The sequence below is a fragment of the Cornus florida genome, unplaced genomic scaffold (genome assembly GCF_030987335.1).
Source record: "Cornus florida cultivar Cherokee Brave unplaced genomic scaffold, ASM3098733v1 CherokeeBrave_3.0.0_Hap2_Chr09, whole genome shotgun sequence".
NCBI lineage: Eukaryota > Viridiplantae > Streptophyta > Magnoliopsida > Cornales > Cornaceae > Cornus > Cornus florida.
Window position 1 is genome coordinate 44,847,792 of NW_026775579.1, and position 21,099 is coordinate 44,868,890.

Sequence of the window (21,099 nt, forward strand, 5' to 3'; positions counted from 1 at the left end):
CTTGAGTAGTTTTCTCGAAATACGTATCTTTACTTTTGAAAGAAAGTACTCTGGTTGCTCCCGATGTCTGTAGGGGCATGGATGCACAATTCTTTAAAATTATTTTCCTTTCTTGGGGTGTTTTTCGTAAATATCTTTTGAAGATATTTTATTTCAGGTGTATCTAAGAAAATATCCTTTGGAAGATATTTTCATTCTGGGGCAGTTTCGTAGTTAACCCTTTTTGTAGGGGCCATTGTGCAATTAACGAAAGTTACTGCAAAATACCTCATCTGGAGCCTAAATCCTCGTACGGGATTCATTTTCACTTTTTGTTGACTCGTAAATTCATAGAATTTTCTTCTGGTAGTTTTTCTCCAGTTTCAGAGTTTCTGGACTTAGTTGCCGCTGAACTTGTTCGGGGGATAACTTTCTGCTCGGAACTCGACTTTTGATGCCGTTTCTACCGTTGTTCATAATTCTCATTTTGAATCTTTTTTGTTCAAGGATTTTTTTTTCGTTTGAGCGCGTTTGCTCAAAATCAAATTTTCCGGACTCGGCGGGGCCCGGTCGGGGCACTTTTTGAGATTTCTATAAAAGGGAGATGAGATATTTCATTCTTCATCTTCCCCACTCCCCTTGCATGACCTGAAGCATCCATGGATGCCCATGGAGCTACAACATTCTCTCTCCTCCTTTGATTTACTTTTCCTAAGTGAAAAAGTCTTCGGCTTTCACGTTTTTTGTTTCACTCGACGTGTTTTACCATTCCCCCTTATTAGAATTCATTTTTGACCATTTCTTGAGTTTGGGTTTGAAGTCAAGTTGTCATTTTCATGGAGCTTCCTTTGAATTCATGTAAATCGAGTTGTCCCTGACAAAACCCTTCGGTTTCAGCGAATTCAGAACACTTTTTTTTCGGTGGGCCTTCGAGGTTTTCATCTCAAATTAAGGTAGGGGGTGTTATAATTTATTTTCTTACTCTATTACATGCTTGTGATGCTTATTTAACTCAATTGCATGCTTGGATATTAAATCTAGAATTTTTTATTATGTATTTTCTAGTATGAAATTTAATTTTCCCGGTAACTTATAGCATGTTTTAAACTTATGGCTTGACATTATATTACACCTTGATATGTCAATTAACATATATTAAAATTGGAGCATTTGGATAAGAAATGAAGATTTTATTTAATATTTATCTTGAATAAAATATTAATTCATGTGGCCTTAACTAGCTTGAAATCAATTTGTGATAGCATATTATATTTGGCCTTAGCATGCTCTTCGACATAGTTGAATTTGAAAGTAATTGGAGGTGTTTTGAAAATTAATAATTATTAATTAATTTGATTAATTAATTTGCCCCGAGTGCACTATTCATTCCATTTGAATTCCGACTAGATATTCTTGATATACATGCCATATAGCTTCACATATATTTGATTTAGAATATTCAGTGAGGTTTTGAAACCTTTCGATTAATTAATTTCCTTATTTAAGATTTAATCCTAATGGTGATACACAACTTGGAATTGAATTGTGGCATGCTAGAAAATTAGGCTTTGGTATGGTTGTTCACATATATTAAATTGGGATTAATTACATGAGAATTGCAACTTTTATTTTATATTTAACTTTAGTGAAATTTAATTCACATGGTCGTAAATTGAATGAAATAAACTTGTAATGTGATATTACATTAGTCATTTGCATGTTGTTTAAGATATGTTAAATTAAGAGTATTTGGTTAAGTTTGAAAATCTAGGAATTTTAATTAAAAGAATTAATTAAAATCTATTTAATGGTCCCCTTAGCTTAATTAAGTTTTTAACTTGATAATTGTATTGATCATGACTGGTTTACTAGCATATATTAATTTGGGACTATTAGAAGTTGTTTTAGAATCTTGGGATTCAAATTAGCATGATTTAATTAAAGCTCTACCTTGTTGTTGTATATTCATTTGGTTATGTTTTGAGCATTGGATAATATAGTTGCTATGTTTATACTAATGAGAATATGTTTTCCTTATTAAATATATTGTTGCCTTGTGTAATAATTTTCACACTTCGTATTTAACATCTTTCATGCATAGCGTGTAACGAATCGCACACTGAAGATTCGACATTCATCATATCATATTAGTTGTGGACTTAGAGCATGTATTGTCTATGTTTCAAAATTTGGTTGTGCATAGTAGATAATTGATTATCTTGTATATACATACTGATATATACGTTGTTACACAACTTGTTGATTTTGGAAACTTGTGGATATCGTTGTTTGGCTACGGCTAGGACGTGGTTCTAGTACGGGGGATTGTCCCTCTATATAGTCTAGTGCACACATAGGGACGTTACCCATGGGCTAGTAACCTTAAAGTAACTATGTTGTCGGTTTGATCCGGCGTGACGTCCAAGTATCCACTTTATTTGATTTCGCATTTCATTTCAAGTTGATAACTAGATGATGTTATGACTTGTTGTTTCTTACTTGTTTTCTCGTTTTAAGTTTCAAGATGTTTACTTTGAGACACCATGCTTTGCGCGTTGTATTAGAAGTTCTAATGTTGGTTAGATTGCATTGAAATTGTGATTTGTGTTTTGATGTTCTAATGTAGTTTAGGAATGATCCTATAAATTCAATTGGAATATAGATGTTAGGTGGCATGACCCACTTCTATTGTTTTCATGCTTTAGATTTCAAGCTGATAGCTTTAAGAATTTGTATTTTGTTGCCTTGTATAACATGCCTTTATGTGGCTAGATTGCATTGAAATTGTAATTTGTTCTTTTGATTATTCATCATGGCCTAGGATGTTTCCTTAGACTTATTTGGAACATAGACGTTAGGTGGAATGATCATTTTAGTTGTTTCTGTATTTTAGATTGCAAGTTGATAGCTTTAAGAACCTTTATCTTGTTGCCTTGTATATCGTGCTTCCATATTGTTTAAATTGCATAGATGATGTGATTTATGCTAGAAATGATCTAAGATAGCTTAGGATGATTTCTGAGTCTAATCTTTGACATAGACGTTAGGTGGCATGATCCTTTTTGAACTATATCATGTTAGTCCTAAAAATCTCTAAAGAAATCGAGTCAATGCATGCTCATCCCCTACGAATAAACTTGTTAGTCTTGTTTATTCACCCCAAAGTTACCGGGTGTTTTATAGGTAAAGAAGTTTTGTTATGGGATATACAACACTCTTAGACATGCTAGAAGTCTTGAAGTATTTTTTATGACATTAAATATGCACATGGTAGCATATCATGTTTACTTTTGTTTATTTTGACAAAACTTGTACTTATTATTTAAGCCATGTAATGTGCACTTAAGTGCACCTTTTGACACTCTATTGATGTGTATGTAATGAGGCCGGAGGCCAATATCGTATATTATGTATGTTATGCACTTTTACTTATAAACTTCATTATGGAAATATTGAAAATTCATGAGATATTATGTCATAACTTTTGCATTGGGTTTAGGAATTCCATTTTCATTCTTTCATAGGGTCTCATAAATCATGTTTGAAGTGTGGCCAAGGGCTAAACGATAATTTGAAATCATTTGCCAATTTTGGTTTCCATATTTTCCATTTCAAGTTCATTTTCGCCTTTTTGGCCGTTGGGGGGTTGGATTTTGACTCGGCCATTTTCGGGAACCGCCGACCACTCCTGTTCATTCAAAATTACCATTTACGTCTGTGTGCATGATCGTTTATAGGAAAAACCCTTTCCTTTGTGATTTGAGCCTCCTATGAAATCATTTTTCAATTTTGTTGCATAATCTGTTCTAGGGGCATTATAGAACTTTCACATCAGTTTTATTTTCTTATTTCTACATGGTCACTTAGAAAACGTGCTTTTAGGGTGTTTTCTTCTTCGTATTTTTCCAAAAAACATTGTCTTGGTATCTGAAATCCATCGTAAAGTTTAGCTTTCTGTTTTTTTTTTTTTTATTTAGCAGCTTTTCGGACCTCCATGACCAGATTTCGTGGAGGGGCATTTCGGGCATTCTACATTGCGTTTTTTTTTTTAATTCTCTTGCATGTTACGTAGAAAACTCAATTTTGAGGGGGGTTTCTTCTTTGTGTTTTTCTAGAAAAATTCATCTTCTTACCCGTTTTTGATCTCAGATGTAGACAGATCCTGCAGCAGCTTTTTGTCCTCTTGTCCAATTCTGATCTAGGGGTATTTTGGGGATTTCATAATGATTTGTTTATGATTCCGTGCATGAGGTCAGGTAGAAAACTCGATTTTAGGGGGGGTTTCTCCAGAAAAACTCGTCTTGGCCTCCGTTTCAAGCCTCAGTTCTAGAATCTCACTTTTTTTTTTTTTTTTTTTCTTTTCTTTCTGTTAGCTTGTGCATGCCATTGGGCGCCGGTGGACTCGTGCAGGGGCACCGTGTGCGCCATGGCCTTCGTCGGGCTGCCGCGATGGCTCAACTTCAAACCTTCGTTTCTCCCTCGTCTGGACTCCAAATCGAGTGAACTTTTTTTTTGAACTTGACTAATTTTTCGCTGTCTTTCCAACGGTGTGCTCGGTTGCACCCAGATCTTCCTGGATAATTACCAGCTTACCCTTTTAGCCTTAAGTGCCCATTTTTCTTCGTCTGGCCATTTCTCCTTCTTCCGGACTCCGAATCATGCGATTCTTGAGTCCATCTTGATTTTTTTTTTTTTGTTGTCTTTCCAGTGGTGTGCTCGGTGGCACCCGAATTTTCATTTTTTAGAAATGACTATTTTACCCATGGGGGCTTATTTATCATATTTTTGATCTTTTTCTTTAGCAAAAGTTCTTGTTGAGTTCCACGACCTCATAGAAGGTCACTTTGACTTCTTAGAGTCTTGTTTTCTGTTTTCGTTTTCGCATTCAGATCCGTTATCGGATCATCCTTTCGGTTCATCACTGATGCACTGGCCTAAAAACCAGGGCCGTCACAGGTGGTATCAGAGCATCCGGGTTTGAATACCATGGACGACAGGTTTTGGGTGCATATCATGCTTACATTGTTTTGCTTTGATGTGCCATTTATATCTTGATAGCATGCCTTGTTTGATAACATATCTTGTATGATAACATATTCACATGCTTAAGTGTTTTGAGACATCTATTATTTGTTAAGCATACCTTATATGTATATATGCTCTTGACAACATGTTTTGATTGGATAACATTTCTATTTGCTTATGTGGCACCTTGAGTAGATTGTCCTTTGCTATGTTGCATGCTAGCTGTTTACTTTTATGTCTAGTTTTGATAATGTCTCTTAGGATCTATCGTATCCCTTAGATGCCTTCTTGTTTCACGAGTTTCTTCCTTAGATAGGAGAAATCCATTCTGTAAGGACCCATGTAGGGAACCTTCTTATCTGTTCTGTCAATCGATGCGAGTAAGGCTCACGTAAGTGTAGAATCGCAGTTCTTGTCTGGTAAAGTGAGATGTGGGCCAGGGAGGCACCGTTTCATTTCCTTTTCCTTTGTGGCTTCTAGATCTAAGGCCTTAAGCATAATGGTGCCAGTGTCATTGTTGTCAGAGTTTTAGGATTAGGTACCCCAACTCTCACAGATGCTTGGTTCCCGTGGTGCTTTTGGTAATGATTATTTCTAACATTGATGTCATTTGTATCGAAAAGTTCCCTTCTAGGCCATGTTACGAACTAGTGCCTTATACTGTCATGCTACCTTGCTGACGAGTAAGTGTGGGCGGGTTCTGGTCACTGTTCGTACTGCCTTGTCACTCTCTCCTTCTATCATGTTTCAACGTTTTGTTGTCTTGGGATTTTCTCAGTAGTTCACGTTGAGTTAACGTGCTAATTCGTATTAGGTGTTGCCTCAGTTCTTGGTTTCGCGTTCCTTCAGTTGATCTTTAGACTTTAGGATTTGTCCTTCAGTGTGTTGTGAGCTGTCCTTTGATTTGACCATTTGTTCGGTCATTATTCTGTTCTCTCTATTATGTTCCTAATTTCGGGGACGAAATTCCTTTAAGAAGGGTAAGTTGTAATGACCCGGTCATTTGTCTCCCTTTCTTTTTTCCTGAAATTTTACGAATGAATTTTTTTTATTTAATTTTCCTTTCTAAGCTCTGTTTCATGTCGCTTAGTGTTATCTCGAGTGCTCGGAATTGGTTTCTGAGACTCTTTCATGTGAATTAACAACTTTCTTTGAGGACCGAGTCATTTTCGCATTTTCACTTTTCGGACACTATGCGTCTTTCGTCCTTTTCCCTGTTTCGTCTTTTTTCCTATTTTGTCTTTTCCCCGTTTGTCACATTGTTGGCACAATCTCACTTCTCATGCTCGGAGTTAGTTTTTGACTTCACATGCCTTCATCTTTAGTGGTTTTCTCGAAATACGTATCTTTACTTTTGAAAGAAAGTATTCTGGTTGCTCCTAGTGTCTATAGGGGCATGGATGCATAATTCTTTGGAATTATTTTCCTTTCTTGGGGTGTTTTTTGTAAATATTTTTTGAAGATATTTTATTTTAGGGGTATCTAAGAAGATATCTTTTATAGGAGCCATTGTGCAATTAACGAAAGTTATCACAAAATACCTCGTCTGGAGCCTGGATCCTCGTACGGGATTCATTTTCACTTTTCATTGACTCCTAAATTCATAGAATTTCCTTCTGGTTGTTTTCTCCAGTTTCAGAGTTTCTGGACCCGGTTGCCACACGAACTTATTCGGGATATAACTTTTTGCTCGGGACTCGGTTTTTGACGCCATTTCTTCCGTTATTCATATTTTCTCATTTTGAATCTTTTTCGTTCACAGATTTTTTCCGTTTGAACGCGTTTGCTCAAAATCCACTTTTTCGGACCCAGCGGGGCTCGTTCGGGCCACTTTTTGAGATTTCTATAAAAGGGGGATGAGATATTTCATTCTTCATCTTCCCCACTCCCCTTGTACGAACTGAAGCATCCATGGATGCCCATGGAGCTGCCACCTTCTCTCTCCTCCTTTGATTTACTTTTCCTAAGTGAAAAGTCTTCGGCTTTCACGTTTTTTGTTTCCCTCGATGTGTTCTACCATTCCCCCTTATTAGAATTCATTTTTGACCATTTCTTGAGTTTGGGTTTGAAGTCAAGTTGTGATTTTCATGGGACTTCATTCGGATTCATGTAAATCGAGTTCTCCCCGACAAAACCCTTCAGTTTCGGCGGATTCGGAACACTTTTTTTTCGGTGGGCCTTTGAGGTTTTCATCTCAAATTGAGGTAGGGGTATTATAATTTACTTTCTTGCTCTATTACATGCTTGTGATGCTTATTTAACTCAATTGCATGCTTGGATATTAAATCTAGAATTTTTGATTATTTATTTTCTAGTATGAAATTTAATTTTCCCAGTGAGTTATAGCACATTTTAAACTTGTGGCTTGACATTATATTACACCTTGATATGTTGATTAACATATATCAAAATTGGAGCTTTTGGATAAGAAATAAATATTTTATTTAATATTCATCTTGAATAAAATATTAATTTATATGGCCTTAACTAGCTTGAAATGAATGTGTGATAGCATATTATATTTGGCCTTAACATGCTCTTCAACATAGTTGAATTTGAAAGTAATTGGAGGTGTTTTGAAAATTAGTAATTCTTAATTAATTTGATTAATTAATTTGACCCGAGTGCACTATTCACTCCATTTGAATTTCGACTAGATATTCTTGATCTACATGCCATATAGCTTCACATATATTTGATTTAGAATATTCGGTGAGGTTTTGAAATCTTTCAATTAATTAATTTCCTTGTTTAAGATTTAATCCTCATGGTGATATACAACTTGGAATTGAATTGTGGCATGCTAGAAAATTAGGCTTTGGTATGGTTGTTCACATATATTAAATTGGGACTAATTGCATAAAAATTACAACTTTTATTTTATATTTAACTTTAGTGAAAGTTTAATTCACATGGTCGTAAATTGAATGAGATAAACTTGTAATGTGATATTACATTAATCCTTAGCATGTTCTCTAAGATATGTTAAATTGAGAGCATTTGGTTAAGTTTGAAAATCTAGGGATTTTAATTAAAAGAATTAATTAAAATCTATTTAATGGTCCCCTTAGCTTAATTAAGTGTTTAACTTGATAATTGTATTGATCATGACTAGTTTACTAGCATATATTAATTTGGGACTATTAGAAGTTGTTTTAGAACCTTGGGATTCAAATTAGCATGATTTAATTAAAGCTCTACCTTATTGTTGTATATTCATTTGGTTACGTTTTGAGCATTGGATAACATAGTTGCAATATTTATACTCATGAGAATATGTCTTCCTTATTGAATATATTGTTGCCTTGTGTAATGATTTGCACACTTCGTATTTAACATCTTTTATGCATAGCGTGTAACGAATCGCACACTGAAGATTCGACATTTATCATATCATATTAGTTATGGACTTAGAGCATGTATTGTATAGGTTTTCAAATTTGGTTGTGCATGGTAGATAGTTGATTATCTTGTATATACATGCTGATATATATGTTGTTACACAACTTATTGATAATGAAAAATTGGGGATGTCGTTGTTTGGCTACGGCTAGGACGTGGTTCTAGTACTGTGACGACCCTGGATTTTTCAACCCAGTGTGTCCTGTGATGACCAGAACTGGATCTAGAATGCAGAAACAAAAGATGAAACACGATCTCTAGAGATACCACGCATCTCTAAGATACCAATATGACACTTAATGAGGTCACGGAACCCAAAGGAAACAATTGTGCAAGCGACGTTTCAAAAAGGGACAAGAATGAACCTAGGGTTAAAATTGTCATTTCTAGCTTAAAAGTGGGTACCACCGAGCACATCATTAGAAAGACAACGAAAAATTAATAAACTTAGACTTAAAATTCGCTTGATTCGGAGTCCGGATGAAGAAGATATGGCTAACGGAAGAAACAGGGGCAAAACGGTCAAAAAAATACCAACCCAAGAGCATATAACCTGTTAGGAGATCCTTCTAACCGGTTAGAAGGCCAAAAAATTGAACCAAAACACTGCCCATGCACATGTAACCGGTTACGAAGCCCCATCTAAACGTTTAGATATGAAGGGGCAGTAAGGGTGCGACCCAAAAACCTGGCAGCAGGGGTTTCTCCAGGAAAATTGGAAATTTGAGGGCCGAGATGCCATTTTCTGGAAAAACTTAAAGAAGAAACCCCCCTCAAAATCGAGTTTTCTATGTGACTTTTAAGAAAAATTGAAAAAAAAATCACTGTGAAATGCCCAAAATGCCCTCCCAATAAAACTGGTCCAAAGAGTCCAAAAAGCTGCTAAATTTAAAAACTGAGAGCTGAACTTCGGATGCGATTTCCGATGCCAAGACGACATTTTCCGGAGAAACACGAAAAAGAAAGCCCCCCTAAAAACATGTTTTCTATTCTAAAATTTGAAGAACAGAATTTATTTCCCAAAGAAAATTTCCAAAATACCCTTAGGTCAAGTTATGTAACAAAGTGTAAAATGAGTCCGTAGGAGGCTCATTTCACCAAAGAAGAAGCTTTGCCCGGAAATGACTATGCATGCAAACGTAACTTACCTAGTAAGATGTGCTACAATGGTCCATGGGCTAAAAATATGGCCGATGCAAAATATGACCCCCCAACGGCCAAAATGCCAAAAATGTAATTTGGAATGAAAACTTGGAATTCAAAATCATGAAATGGTTTCAAAATGCCGCTTGGCCCTTGGCCACACATCATACATGGTGAATGAGCACTAATGAAAGAATTAAAATGGAATTCCCACACCCAATGCAAACATGGTGGAGCAAAAACTCAATATTTTTCAATACTTTCATAATATTACATGAAGTCTGTGACGACCCTAGTTTTTAGGCCAGCGTGTCATGTGATGAACCGAAGATTGACCCGATAACGGATCCGATATGCGGAAGCAAAAACAGAAAATAAGACTCTAAGAAGTCAAAATGACCTTCCATGAGGTCTTGGAACTCAATGAGAACTGACGCGGAAGCAAAAGACCAAAAATATGACAAATAAGCCCCCAGGGGCAAAATAGTCATTTTTGAAAACTGTGGACTCGGGTGCCACCGAGCACACCACTGGACGTACAACGAAAAACTAATCAAGATGGACTCAAGAATCACTTGATTCAGAGTCCAGATGAGGAAAATATGAAACTCCAAAAGTTTCATAAAAATCACATTTTTGGGTTTGAAATCAATGCAGCAAGGGTACTTCGCTAGGGGTAAAAAGGTCTTTTCAGACAAAATTGGATGCAACTGAGCATACCGTTAGATAGATCGGGAAAATTTAATGAATCTAGACTCAAGAATCACTTGATTCGGAGTCCGGACGAAGAAGATATGAAACGTCAAAGTTTCATAAAAACCAACTTTTGGGTTTAAAATCAGTGCGGCAAGGGTACTTTACAAGGGGTAAAATGGTCTTTTAAGATATAATTTGGTGCAATCATGCATACCGTTATATAGACCAGCAAAAACTAATCAACTTAGACTCAAAAATCACTTGATTTGGAGTGGGGACGAAGAAGATATGAAGCCTAAAAGTTTCAAAAAAAACAATTTTCTAGGTTCAAATCTGGGCAGGACCTGCCCAGATTTTTGGACTTCAAATGTGGTTTTGAGGGCTTAAACCACATTTTTTAGCAAAAAGTTGTGAACAACCCCCCCCCCCCCCCCCCCCCCCCCCGTTCCAAAATCATGTTTTCTACATGACCATGTCAAGAGAAGATTTTATTTTACAAGTGAAATACCCGAAATGCCCCTTAGATCAGCACTTTTTCCAGAAAAACCTGGAACGACAAGATTTTCCAGATCTGCGAGTTGTTTTCGGCATCAAGATGATTTTTTTTAAAAAAACACGAAGAAGAAACCCCCCCTAAAATCACGAAGAATAAAGCACAATTTCGCAAAGTTAACATCCTGTGACTTAAAATGGAACGACAAATAAGAAACAACAAGTTACAACATCATCTAGTTATCAACTTGAAAATGAAATGCGAAATCAAACAAAGTGGATACTCGGACGTCACGCCAGATCAGACCGACAACATAGTTACTTTAGGGTTACTAGCCCATGGGTAACCTCCATATGTGCGCACTAGACTATATATAGAGGGACTATCCCCTGTACTAGAACCACGTCCTAGCCATAGTCAAACAACGACATCCCCAAGTTTCCAAAATCAACAAGTTGTGCAACAACGCATTTATCAACAGGAATATGCAAGATAATCAACTATCTACTAAGCACAACCAAATTTGGAAACCTATACAATACATGTTCTAAATCTACAACTAATATGATATGATGAATGTCGAATCTTCAGTGTGCGATTCGTTACACGCTATGCATGAACTATATTAAACACGAAGTGTGCAAATCATTACACAAGACAACAAATATATTCAATAAGGAAAACATATTCTTATGAATACAAACATAGCAACTATGTTATCCAATGTTCAAAACATAACCAAATGAATATACAACAAGTCCAAGTCCATGATTTGAATATAGAAACCACTTCTAAAACACAACTAGATCATGGAGCAAATTGATAGAATTTAAATAGATAAACTCAATTAAATTCTCTAGATTTCCGATTCAATTTCAATTAACCTCAATTTAATACATGTTAAAGGGCATGGCAAGGTCATCACCTATATCCATTCTAAAACTCAATTAGGTTGTTAGAACAACAAAGTAGAACTTTAATTAAATCATGCTAATTTAAATCCCAAGGTTCTAAAACAACTTTAGATAGTCCCAATTTAATATATACTAGTAAACAAGTCATGGCCAATACAAATATCAAGTTAAAACCTTAATTAAGCTATTGGGACCACAAAATAGATTTTAATTAATTCTTTTAATTAAGATCTCTAGATTTTCAAACTTAACCAAATGCTCTCAATTTAACATATCTTAGAGAATATGCCAAGGACTAATGTAATATCACATTACAAGTTTATTTCATTCAATTTAAGACCATGTGAATTAAACTTTCACTAAAGTTAAATATAAAACAAAAGTTACAATTCTCATGCAATAAATCCCAATTTAATACATGTGAACAACCATACCAAAACTTAATTGTCTAGCATGCCACAATACAATTCCAAGTTGTATATCACCATGAGGATTAAATCTTAAATATGGAATTTAATTAAATAAAAGGTTTCAAGACCTAACCGAATATTCTAAATCAAATATATGTGAAGCTATATGGCATGTAAATCAAGAATATCAAGTCGGAATTTAAATAGAGTGAAAAGTGCACTTGGGGCAAATTAATTAATCAAATTAATTAATAATTACTAATTTTCAAAACATCTCCAATCACTTTAAAATTCAACTATGTTGGAGAGTATGCTAATGCCTAATTTAATATGCTAACACATATTGATTTTAAGCTAGTTAAGGCCATGTGAATTAATCTTTCACCTAAGATAAATATTAAATAAAATCTTTAATACTTATTCAAATGTTCCAATTTTAATACACGACAGTGAGCATATCAAGGGGTAATATAAAATCATACTACATGTTTAAACCAAGTCATGAGCAACCGGGAAAATTAAATCCCGTACAAGAAAAATAAATAATAAAATTTCTAGATTTTATATTTAATCATGCAAACAAGTAGTATAAGCATCACAAGCATGCTATATAACAAGAATTTAAACCTAAAACATCCCCTACCTCAATTTGAGATGAAAATCTCAAATGCCATCAAAATGGAACGGCTCCGAATCCGACGAAACTACTAGGTTTTGTCGGGGACAACGCCGTGAACATAACCCCTGTGAAAGCCCCATCAAAATCATAACTTGACCTCAAAACCAAACTCAAGAAATGGTCAAAACTGAATTCTAATAAGGGGGAAAGGTAGAACACGGCGAGGGGAACAACAAACGTTAAGGCCGAAGACTTTCCATCAAGGAAAAGTGAACCAAAAGAGGAGAGAAAAGATGGCAGCACCCCTCAGGTCATGCATGAAGAGGGGAGAAGATGAAAAATGAAATATCTCACCCCCCTTTTATAGAAATCTCAAAAAGTGCCCCCAACGGGCCCCGCCGGGTCCGAAAAAGTAAAATTTGAGCAAACGAGCTCAAATGGCAAAACTTTGTGAATGAAAAAGATTCAAAATGATAAAATATGAAAAACAGAAGAAACGGCGTCAAAAACCAAGTCTCGAGCAAAAAGTTATACCTCGAACAAGTTCGGCGGCAACCGGGTCCAGAAACTCTGAAACTGGAGAAAAACGACCAGAACGGAATTCTATGAATTTACAAGTCAACAAAAACTAAAAATGAATCCCGTACGAGGATCCAGGCTCCAAACAAGACATTTTTCAATAACTTTCATTAATTGCACAATGGCCCCTACAAAAAGGGTTAACTATGAAACTGCCTCAGAATGAAAATATCTTCCAAAAGATATTTTCTTAGATGCGCCTGAAATAAAATATCTTCAAAAGATATTTATGAAAAACACCCCAAGAAATGAAATTAATTCCAAAGATTTCTGCATCCATGTCCCTATGGGCACCGGGAGTAACCAGAGTACTTTCTTGAAAAAGTAAAGATACATATTTCGTGGAAACCACTCACGATAAGGATACGTGAAGTCAAAAACCAACTCCGAGCTTGAAAAGTGAGGTTGTGCCAAAAACTGACAAACGGAGATAAGACGAAATAAGGAAAAGGACGAAATAGCGCATAGTATCGAAAAACGAAACATATGAAAATGACTCGGTCCTCAAAGGAAGTCGTCAATTCACATGAAAGAGTCTCAGAAACCAATTCAGAGCACTCAAGATGACACTAAGCGACACGAAACAGAGCTCAGAAAGGAAAATTAAACGAAAAAATTTCATTCGTAAAATTTCAGGAAAAAGGAAAGGAAAGTAAATGACCGGGTCGTTACAAAGTCAAAATTTACATAGGATACAAATTACATGTCATTAGCCTCCAGCCTTATCTCATACATGTCAAATACATCGTAAAGAGTGTACTCATGTATACATTACATATAAGGAATCAAATGTACACATGTTGACATATAAGACAACAATTGGCATTCCAAGCCAACCTTCACAAAAATGGAAGTCTCTAAGTCCACAAACCATTCAAGCATAATGAAGGCCTCAACTTTGATTATTGTACCTGAAATATGCCCCAGTATCGTAGTTGTGAGTAACATAAAGCTACTCGTAGGAAATGAGCATGCATCGACCTATATTTTACAAGTTTGCATGATTTAATTATTGTGATTCATTCCACCTAACGTCTATGTCAAAGGTGAGACTCAAGGAGCATCCTAGCTACCTAAGATCATTTCTAGCATCAATCACCTCATTCATGCAATTTTAGCAACATAGGGTCATGCTTACACAAAGCAACAACAAAGGAGCATGCTTACACAAAGCAACAACATAGGAGCATGCTTACACAAAGCAACAGCATATAGATTCTCAAGGTTATCGACTTGAAATTTAAAACACAAGAACTACCAAAATAGGTCATGCCACCTATCGTCTATGTTCCAAATGAATTTATAGGGTCACTCCAAAGCCACATTTGAACACCAAAACAAAAAAAAAATCATGATATCAATACAATTTAACCAACATTAGAACTTCCGATACAATGCATAAAGCATGATTTCACAAGGTTAACATCTTGCAACAAAATATGGAGAATCAAATAAGAAACAGTAAGTTATAACATCATATAGTTATCAACTTGAAACGAAATGTGAAATCAACAAAAGTGGATACTTGGACGTCACGCCGGATCAGACCGACACCATAGTTACTTTAGGGTTACTAGCCCATGGGTAACCTCCCTATGTGCGCACTAGACTATATAGAAGGACAATCCCCCGTACTAGAACCAAGTCCTAACCGTAGCCAAACAACGACATCCCCAAGTTTTCAAAATCAACAAGTTGTGCAATAATGTATATATCAACACGTATATACAAGATATCAACTATCTACCAAGCACAACCAAATTTGGAAACATATACAATACATGCACAAAGTCTACAACTACTATAGCATGAAAAATGTCCAATACAAAGAGTGCAATTTCTTACATAAGGCAACAACATATTCATTAAGGAAAACACATTCTCATGAATATTAATATAACAACTATGTTATCCAATGCTCAAAATATAACCAAGTGAACATACAACAAATCCAAGTTCATGATCCTAATATAGAAGTAATTTCTTGAATCCATGGAACAATAAGATATAGTTTAATTAAATGAAAATAATTAAACTCTCTAGATTTCAATTCATTTCCAAATGGCCTCAAAATAATATATGTTAAAAAATATATCATGGCTATTACATATATCAAATCAAAAGTGCAAAGTGGGCAAGATACCATCATATAGAATTTAATTAATCCTAAATTAATTAAATCTCTAATTTTCAAAAGTCACTCAAATGATGCCAAATAAATATATGATAAGCACAAGTCATAGTTATACCATATATCAAGTCCAAAATGGGATACAAGCAATACACAATTTATTAGAATTTAAATCAAATTAAATTCATTAAATCTCTAGATTTGAGAAACTATTCAAATCATTCCAAATTAACATACAACAAAGATCAAGTCATGGCCATACTATATACCAAGTCAAAAAGTGAGTTATAAGCAAACTACCATTAATCATAATTTCTCAAATTAACACAATTCAAGCATAAAAGTCATATAAGCATCAAAAACATCCAAGATAACAAACATATAATCTTATAACATCCCTTACCTCACAAGAGGATTGTTCCTCTTGAATCCAAGGCAAGCAAGCTCAAAATGGCAAACCCTTCTAGGGTTATGACGAGAAGGATGAGGAGAAGAAAAAGTATTCACAAGGTTAAGCTTGGAAATCAATGGAAGGCTCTTAAAAATCAAAGTCAAAGCTTAAGGCTTTAAGCTTCATCCATGGAGGATAGGGTTTATAGTGTGGAAGATAATGAAAACAATGAATGAAGTGTGAGTGGAGGAAATAGAAATCCTCCACTCACTATGTGATCTTACCCCATGGTCAACACACACATCTATGGTCAATTGCACAAAAACCCTCCTTTAAAACCATAATCCCAAAGTTGGCCAAAGATATTTGCAAGACTAAATTGTGGCCCTACACTTGTCACCAATCCATGGCTCCTTCCTAGGCTTAATCCCACACCTACACTTGTCAACCATCCAACCCAACAAGTGCACCAATCCTAGGCCAACAAGTGGGTGAATCCTCACCCTCTAAATGTCATCATCCAATGCATCAAAGTGTTTCCACACAAATGTCAACAAGTGGACCAATGAGAATGTGACACTTGTCACACTTTTCAAAAATTGCAAAAAGGTCCTTTTAAAAATATCTTCCAAATTTAATTGCAAAATGGTCCCCAAGATAAAAATTAATTACTTTATTTAATTACACTAAAACCCCACAAGTTAAGGATAATTACACTAAAGTATGCATTAATGCCTCATTATGAAAGAAGTAAGCAATTAACATGCTATCCTAGAAAAGTAAAAATACCACTATCATGGAAATCAAATATCATGAATGCATGCAAAACCAGAATCAAATCCAAGAACAAAAAGTGAGGTTGTGCAAGGAAAAATGATAAACGAGAAAAAGACAAAATGTTAATAGTGTTCGGAAAAAAAAAAATATGGAAGTGACACAATCCCCAAAGGAAGTTATCAATCCAAGAAAAAGGGTCTCGAAAATCATTCCAAAGCACTCAAGATGACATCAAGTGATGAAAAATTGAACACAAAAAAGGAAAAGACAACGGAAAAAAAATATCCGTAAAAATCTAAGAAAAAGAAAAGGAAGAAAATGACCGGGTCATTACAACCTTCCCACCGTAAAGGGATTTCGTCCCCGAAATCCAGCCCCAACAAAACAAAAAGGCGAAACTAGGATAATTACAGAGTACATCTCCGAGTATCCCACACAACATGCTACGAAAGCAATCCCAGAACTAAAAGACAAGGTGCAACCCCATGTCATTCGCACCCATGTGCTCATGACAGGACAACCCCTCAAAAGAAAAGTGACGACACGGCCACACGACAAGTCAAACTTACACACAGAACTCAAGGTTAGACAAAGGAATAGAAAACAACAACGATAAGCATCCCTCCTGACGAACCATCATACGGATCCGAAAACAACCACCAAAAGAACTCCAAGATAACCACATATCAAATCAAGGTACAGAACAAAGACAACGTGGCAGTACGAATAGCGACCAGAACTCGCCCACGACGTACTCGAATGTGTGGTAGCAATGACAGTATCTAGTGCCTGTCCATACTTACTCGTCAGTAAGGTAGCATCGACGGCAACTAGTACTCGCCCACAACACACAACTTGTACGGTAGCATGATAGTATAAGGCACTAATTCATAACCTGCCCCCCACTAGGTCTACCCAAGAAACCTCTTGATACAAATGACATCAATGTCAAAAATGATCATTGCCAAAAGCGCTACGGAGACCAACATTTTGTGAGAGTTGAGATATGGTCCAAAGATGTCTGGCCAGATCATCCTGGCCAATCCCAAAACTCCGACAACAATGCTATAGGTACCGTTATGCTCAAGGCCTAAAATCCTCAATACAATAAAACCAACATCTCCAATGTCTCAAAATACCCCTATTAACAGCACTAATCAGGAATCCAAAACCTGACAAGCAAATCAATACCTACAGAAATCAAAACGAACCTCACAATAAGACATTTCATCGAAAGTCCTTCATATCTCCTTGAAATAGATCAACTACAAGACTACACCGTAATCAAACATCAGATCCGCATCCCAATCATGGATAACTAAATCCTCAAAATATAAATCCACCAAGTGGCACATGCATCAAAATGCCAACAACCAAGGTCATAAGATGAATCTCTCAAAACTATGCTTGGTAACACCAAGCTAAATCAAAATTCTTCAATTTCTATCGATCCATAAACAACCACTGGAACTACGATTCCTCAAAACTACGCCTAGCCATAACTAGGACGAGAAAACTCCACAAACAGTCATATCGAACAACGATCATTCAAAACTCCTCCTAAGAGTCAACAACATCAAGATTTCCAAGTCTGACACAAGTCTCTAAAAGACGTTCTCAAAAGAGCATCGAGCTCACCTTTAGAATCAAACGAATCCTCAATGGCATGGACACAAGTCCCTACAAAATGATCTCATACCAATCAACTCACTCTGAGCACCACAACCGTCAACAACCACGGCAGAAACTCCCTAAGGGAAGACACGAAAGAAAGGGAACCACCAGTCCTAAAAAGGACAACACCACGACTCCATCTCTGAAATGAAAGACAATAAGGTCAAAGACTTCACCCCCTACATGGAAGTAAGTCGACCAAAATCCATCAAATCCTCACCAAGGACTTAAGACAACGATAGTGATCCTCACGGACCAACCAACCCTAAAACTGTGCAGAATGCAACGAAGAAAAGACACTCACTCCTTGTGAAGTCTCTAACATGAACCAACACAAAACCCTTGTGGAAACCTGCATACACACTACGTGCGACTGAGAGAAACAAATGGGAAAACCAAACCTGGAAGTTATGCATATGACAAGGAAATGCAACTACCAAGAAGTAAATCTACTCACATAGATAAAAATCAAAGTACAGTAACAAAAGCATCTCACAAAAGTACAGTAACAACATGGCATCTCTAAGCATATAAAGAAGGCATGCTAGTGCCACACAATAAGAAGGCAAATGTGGATATACCTCCACCTACTCATGCATCAGAATATCATAAATCATACTATTAACATGATAGTAAATGAAACTTCATAAGACAACATGATGCAATAATGAACCCTATGGACATCGTGTCCTAAAGTGTCTAGGTAAAAGGAAAGATCAATCCTAGCCATAACTGTCTCCAAAAAACAATGCAATAACAACCTGTCTCAAAACAAACGTGAGCCTTTACCATAATGATAAGACTCCAACAATCCAACTCCAATCTAAAGGTGACACTACGAGTGACACGAATAATGCAATGCTCTTACCAACCCAAAACATTGATCAATCGACTTGATCCCAAAACCGTCATTATGTAAGGAGAACTCAAAAAAAGTGGCAACAATTGCCATGCCAACAACAACCAAACCAATCCCTACAACTGATCCCCAAAACAACCATTATCATTATCGATAAAAAGGACTACGCCTATCAAAACAAAAGACAAAGCTGATTCCATCCGAATTGCGCTCGTAGCTAGCCAGTACGGTAGCATGACAGTGCCATACACCCGCCCGCAACGTACCCGCCCACGAAAATTGCAATCTCAGGGGAATCATCCCAAACAACCAAGGGGTCTAAAAGGTCCAAAACCTAATCATGGCCCAAAATCAACAAATTCAGCCCTACGATTACGCCTAATGGCTCAACTCTCAAGAGCCTAAACAAAAGGTGCCTCACCACCTACCTTAAAACAAAAACTAAGTCAACATCGACCTAATCTGCAATGAAACTGTGACTACAATCACCATCAACTTCAATCCATGCCTCAATGACCAATCCCGTGCCATGCCAAATATGCAACATAGTCACGCATATACAAATCTAACCTAGCATACATCATATGTCATGCTTTTTACATTAAAATCAAAACAAGCTAAACAGATAGCATACTACATACGGCACACAAGCACATAAGCATGTTATCAATCCAAATATGTTATCACGAAGCATATAAACACATAAAGCATGGCAAATGCAAGCATGATATGCACCCAAAACCCGTCGTCCAAGGTATTCAAACCTAGGAGCTCTGATATCACCTGTGACGACCTTGGATTTTTCAACCTAGTGTGTCCTGTGATGACCCAAACTGGATCTAGAATGTAGAAACAAAAGATGAAACATGATCTCTAGAGATACCACACATCTCTAAGACACCAATGTGACACTCAATGAGGTCACAGAACCCAAAGGAAACAATTGTGGAAGCGACGTTTCAAAAAGGGACAAGAATGAACCAAGGGGTAAAATTTTCATTTCCAGCTTAAAAGTGGGTTCCACCGAGCACACCATTAGAAAGACAACAAAAAATTAATAAACTTAGACTCAAAATTCGCTTGATTCGGAGTCCGGATGAAGAAGATATGGCTAACGGAAGAAATAGGGGTAAAATGGTCAAAAAAAATACCAACCCAAGAGCATATAACCGGTTAGGAGATCCTTCTAGCCGGTTAGAAGGCCAAAAAATTCAACCAAAACACTGCCCATGCACATGTAACCGGTTACGAAGCCCCATCTAAACATTTAGATGTGAAGGGGTAGTAAGGGTGCGACCCAAAAACATAGCAGCAGGGGTTTCTCCAGGAAAAATGGAAATTTAAGGGCCGAGATGCCATTTTCTGGAAAAACTCAAAGAAGAAATTCCCCTCAAAATCGAGTTTTCTACATGACTCGTAAGAAAAATCGAAAAAAAATCACTGTAAAATGCCCAAAATGCCCTCCCAAGAAAACTGGTCCAGAGGGTCCAAAAAGCTGCTAAATTTAAAAACTGAGAGCTGAACTTCGGATGTGATTTCCGATGCCAAGACGACATTTTCCGGAGAAATAGAAAAAAGAAACCCCCCCTAAAAACATGTTTTCTATTCAACCATGTGAAGAACGGAATTTATTTCCCAAAGAAAATTCCCAAAATACCCTTAGGTCAGGTTATCAAACAAAAGTGTAAAATGAGTCCGTAGGAGGCCCATTTCACCAAAGAAGAAGCTTTGCCCGAAAACGACTATGCATGCAAATGTAACTTACCTAGTAAGATGTGCTACAATGGTCCATTGCCCAAAAATATAGCCGATGCAAAATATGACCCCCCAACAGCCAAAATGCCAAAAATGTAATTTAGAATGAAAACTTGGAATTCAAAATCAGGAGATGGTTTCAAAATGCCGCTTGGCCCTTGGCCATACTTCATACATGGTGAATGAATGCTAATAGAAGAATCAAAATGGAATTCCCACACCCAATGCAAACATGGTGAAAAGTGCACATTT